Source organism: Seriola dumerili, unplaced genomic scaffold (assembly GCF_002260705.1).
Source record: "Seriola dumerili isolate Sdu_G_001 unplaced genomic scaffold, Sdu_1.0 BDQW01000088.1, whole genome shotgun sequence".
Lineage (NCBI taxonomy): Eukaryota > Metazoa > Chordata > Actinopteri > Carangiformes > Carangidae > Seriola > Seriola dumerili.
In genome coordinates this window covers 8,417,058-8,422,903 of record NW_019174343.1, presented here as the reverse complement: position 1 = coordinate 8,422,903, position 5,846 = coordinate 8,417,058, and positions in this window count along the sequence as shown.

Genomic DNA, 5,846 nt, shown 5'->3' with positions numbered 1-5,846 from the left:
TCCTCCTGTGCACGAGCCAGCACAAGCACATGATGAAAGATTAATAAATATTTCTACAGATAATTCTGGAAAGTATGATAGGATTGCAACTCAATACGAAGCCCACTCCCACCACCTGCTGTGCAGAAAAATAACTGGAGCACATGCCAAGTCTGAGGCCTGCCGTAGATACATCCTCTAATATTGTGGAGCGCAGCCAAGACACAAGATTCCCCAACCTTACTGTATCTTTAGATTTGTTTCCCTCCGTCTGCAAGAATTTATCAGATGCATTGATGTTAAAATAGAGACGGAGGGGTGGGGGGTGGGGGGGCGGNATCACTCTGACACACTAATGATGGGGAACTATCAGTATGATACATAAAACACAATTTAATTTTCAGAGTTGTTTTTTTAGGACACAATGTGATGACATTTGAGTTTTAATGTGTGCTGTACTCTCACACATCTACACACTTTGTTAAATCGAGACCTAAATATCACGTGAACGACAGCAAAACACAAAGGTGGTTTTATTCTGAATCTTTGTCACATATTGGTTAGAGTACATCATATTGTGAAGGCTGTGTGCTTGTTTCAGTTAATGCTGAAAATAGTGACCTCCTGCGTATCACCATCTGTCACATGCTCGCAGGGTTTTGGACGTGAATAGGTCGTCTCAAGAGGTCTGACATATACAGATCCATACTCCCTGTAACTTGTAGCTGTGTTTAAATTAACCAAAAGAAATCAAACAATACACTGGAAATGGATAATTTTTGTATTACTTTCTGTTTACACTATGTATAAAACTGTCTCTCAATTATCTTCGTATGTAAGTTATTAATATTAATCCTACATTTTAAATGAGTTTTTCTGTGGCTTGAGTGTTGAGAATAATTGAGCAAAATAGTTGATTAGGTTATTCTTACCATCTGATCTTTAACACAGCAACACTTCTCTCAAAGATGTCATTAGTTTACTGTGGGTACATATCCATGCTGTATACTGCGTGTTGTTCTCAGTCTAGGACCCAGCTCACTCTGTAATCCTATGGTGGTTTAGGGTAGCACAATAAAAGGTCAAACTATTTACTGTAACCCAGTAAAGGGCTTGACCGAGCGGACAGATACAGACACTAATCTTTAAGAGCCTAGGTCAGGGCAGGGTTAGGGCAGGGGTTTATGAGCACATACTGTCTTTGCAGGACACTTTAGACCCCAGTATTTGCTATGTTTAATATACTGTCATAGATCAGCTGCAGAGCCACACTCTGTCCTGGACATGCAGGACATGCATGTGATGTTTCTGTGCACAGGGATAGAGAGATTGATAGATGAGAGGATGGAAAGATGGAGAAGATAAGCTCTTCCATCTCCACTCTGCTGGGAAGAGGTGTGTTTGTTTGTGTGTGTTTGTGTGTGTGTGTGTGTGTGTGTGTGGGAGGGGGGGGTAGTTGATGTTGCATAACAGCTTCAGGGTCAGTGGGCTGCTTTCAACCATCAGAATGATCCCATTCTGTCATCGTATTGTGTGTATGCATATGTATATTACACCACATGCATTCTATAGATTCACCGTTAAGCTATACCTTAGTCCTGGCAAACCGCTCTGTGACACGTGTGTGCATGTGCGTCCTCGTAGCCTATTGCTTTGTGAAGGTTCCCACTGCAAGTAGAGCAGTTGCATAACAGCAGTTAAAATCGCTATGGCAACAGCAGCCTTTGCCGGGAATGAAATAGTGTCATAGCTTTTTGGGCCACTAGATCCACACCCCCGTTCATCAAAATATTAATACACTCTGTCACTCCTGGGTTCATTCATCAAAGCTGCTCCAACATCCAACATTAGGCAGCCATGGTGCACTATACATGCTGGCATGAGTATTGGAGCACACATTCATTCAGAGCACCCAGTAGTTGAATGAGACTCACCTCAGACACAACAATCCCATTACCTGGCTTTACAAAAGTCCTCTCGTACTGACTGAAGTTCACTGGTGCAAAATTAACTTACCATGTTTGTTGTCTACCATCAACTAATGTCCTTATCTCTCAGCAGTTCACACATTATCTGTAACATACTGAGGATTATCTAAGAAGTGTGATGCGCTTTCACATATTACACTGCTGAAAGGCAGTTAACTACTGCAAAGTGTTTCTGTCATTTGGGGGACAGGCCAGACCAAATGTGCGTTTCACCACCACAGCTCCGGACTTGTCCTTGGCTGTGTCTCAAATAGACATATGACATGACACACAAAGATCAGGGGAAAAAAAACAGCAGACCTTTCTAATTTTATATAGTGTTTGCAGTTTTGGTTACGTTGAGTTAATGTGTGTGTCCGTGTAATTGTGTGTTTCAAATCTATTTTCCATTTTCTCACCCTGTGAAGATTTGCATGAAATCCTGAAAGACGACACATGATATTAAGCTTAATTCCCTCTTGCATAAACTCTCCCACATACTCTCTCTTACAGACACGTACAGGAACACAAGGCCTGAAATATCACACAGGTCGGCCCTTTTTTGGAGGGGGTCGTTGGTTCAGAAGGGAAATTAGTGAACACAGCCAGTCTGTCATGGCTTGCAGGCTAAGTGTCCGATGAATCCTTCATGTGATCCCCAGCAGAATCTCCCATCATGCCTCTCACTGCCATCTGAGAATTGCTCCATTGTCCGTCACACAATTTAGCGTACAAGCATGCAGTAGATGCTGCTGCTGCCTCTGGGTGTGAAAACAGAGTGGGGGTTGAAACCAGCCAGCACTGTTGTGGCCAAGGTACGCCGGTGCTATCCAGTTTTTTCTATTTATAGGGGAACCAATCTGTCATACCAAAATCTCTATGTGCAGTATTTCCATGTAAACACAAATGGCATTAAAACATTTTTAGTGCAGCTGCATGCTGCTTGTGATAAATTCTATATTTAAATCTTGTAAGGTTTGAATTCGGCTTCATCAGAGCAAAAGACACCAGGTTTTTACATTAAATATTAAGTATTCATTGAGTAGATTATGAATACCAAAATGAGCAAATATAGAGCCAATGTTGTGCAAGATATTTATATTTTGTTTTGAGGAGGAAAATTATCAAAATTTGGCAGATTTTCATCGACATTAAGACAGAAAGAAAGAACTGCATGAATCAGGAACGTGGCCAAGCCTGTTTTGACAGGTGCTAAATTGAGCTTACATGATGGTGACAAGCTACACACAGGCAGTTACATAAATGGGTCAATAATGTAATGAGGGGGGGTGAAAGGCAGAAAGACAGACTGAATGTAGAAAAAGCTTTTCTACTCTCTCTTATGTTCCTGAAGATTATGGAGACAAAAAAAAAGAAAACTCGTGTGATTAAGATGATGATGGCTGAGGGGATTAATCTGCTGACCTGCTTAAATCTGTATATGATTTGATAAGAATTGAGCCACGATGAAGTGTGTGTGTGTGTGTGTGTGTGTGTGTGTGTGTGTGTGTGTGTGTTTGACTGCACCTACTCGTGCAAATACTGTGAAGTTATTTTTCAGGTCAGTTTGGAGATATTAGGCATGTGTGCTTTAATGAAAGGATGGTGTGATGAGAAGACAGAGCTACAGCAGGAACGTATGCTGCAAATAAATCCACTACACTCCTTCGTGAGGCTGTAAGTCAGTGACAGCTGTGTGTGAATACCGGTTTGATCCGTCCCTGTCACAGTTTCTCTGTGCATGTCTGTTTGATCCATATAAAGAGCCTATAAAACGTATTCACTCCCATTAAATGTGGATTTTTGACCCTCAACAGAAAAAAAACACCTTTTACTTTCAAAGTGAGGATCACAGATGATCTTCATTTAACTCATTATGTAACTTCTAAAACCAACTGGCTGCACTGGTGATAATTTAGATGTGTCCTATAAAAGAGGCTGAATACTTATGCAAGCATGTGTTTTGTATTTTAAATTTGTAGACCACTTATTAGAGAATTGTTGGTGATGTTTTAACTTTTTTGTTAAATCTACTCTGATTCAATGTTGTAAAAGAATAAAACACGAAAACTTCCAAAGGGTGTGGATACTCTGTACAGGCACTGTAGGACTGCGGTTGTCCTGTGATTTATTCAACTTGTCTTATTTGTCTATTGTACCAGAATTTGAAATCAATTGTGTAACCGATTTTTGTTGCTTCATCTTCAGCCAAAAGATACTTCCTCAGCTCTACTAAAGGAAATCAAGTTTCCTTCATTGTTAGTGTGATCAAAGATGTTTTATAAAGACAATGTTTATCCTCATTTTGTTCAAGGGATTTGAATTTATTTATAGTTTGCTGCCCTGTTTAAACTACACAAACAATGAAATTCCAATTTGTCACAAATGATAAATCTGAAATGAAGCTCTGAGTCTGCAGTCCAGCCGGCGGCTCTGTGAAGTTGACACTGCTGTTCTTTCAGCTAAATGCTAACATCAGCATGCTAACATGCTCACAGTGACACTGTTTACTTGCTGATGTTCAGCAGCTAATGTTAACCATACAGATCAGTTTAGCATGTTAGCATTTGCTAATAAGCACTAAACACAAAGTACAGCTGAGTTTGTTGGGAATGTCATTAGTTTTGTATGAGGGCTGAAAGTGACAAAAATGAATTAAAATATTTAAAATAGAGGTGATGATGATGAAAATGCATTTGAATTGAAAAATTGATTTCTTCATAAACCAAAGTAGTAGACATGTGAATTTGGTGGCATCAGATGAAAAATCAGGAGACCATGAAAGTTACAACTGATCTTGAGGGAAACATGTCTGTACCAAATGTCTTCGCCATCCATCCAGTAATTGTTGGAATATTTCAGTCTGAGCCAAAGTGATGCACTGACCATCTGACACATGGCATCCTTAAGACACTGGTTTGGCTAAAAACATGCAGAGCCTCCCCCTTCGTCACTGAATTAATACCATGACAGCTGACCCAACTGTATTTGTTTATGACGACTATGAGATATGGCTGAGAGTTCTGGAAAAAGCCAGTAAGATGACATTGAGAAGATTGTTTGGTCAGAATTTGGATGATGGACCAGATGGCACCTGGACTGGAAAAAAAGGTTGAAAATAAACTTGTTTCCAAGCTTGAGAATGAACTTTAGAAGCTCTAACATGAATTATAAACATCAAGGTGTAGGCTGCTATATTAAAAGTCTATTTACACAAATAAACAATTTTAAAAAACGATGAAAAAATCATAATGGATTTATGATGTTACCAGGAATGATTTATGAAATAATCAGAATAAATGTTACAACATGATGTAACAGAAACCAATGATCACATGAAGATAAACCATGCACTAACCCATTTCTCATCTAAATCATTCAATACATAACTCTCACTTGATCCTGCCCTCACATATGTACAGGCTGCAGCCTCTGCAGTTAAACCCTGTTAATACTAACAGGAGCCACGCCAAGCAGGTTTTAACTATAAAATAGATTCAAATTGATTTATGAGAATGTCAAATGACCACAAAGTCACAGAACCAGAGCAAGGCAGAGAAATGGACAGCAAAAGCAGAGGAGGAAAGGCCAAATCCAGCCAAGATGTAATTAGAATGTTGCATAACGGTGGAAGTGACGCTGTCTGCCAGGCGTCGGGCCTCGAGCTGGCCTGGGGCTCCTGCCGTACCCTCGCCGGTCCACTCTGTCAAACTCGTTTACACTGACCTCTTAATTATGATAATGAACCATCTGAAGCACACATTAACACTAAACACACTCTTTATTCAAGCTCACCCATGAAGGTCAAATGAAGGAAGACTTTCTGCCCTCTCAAATCAGTTCCTGGGTGTTACAGTGGCTCGCATCACAGTGCCAGGCCTCGATTGGATTAGTCAGGGA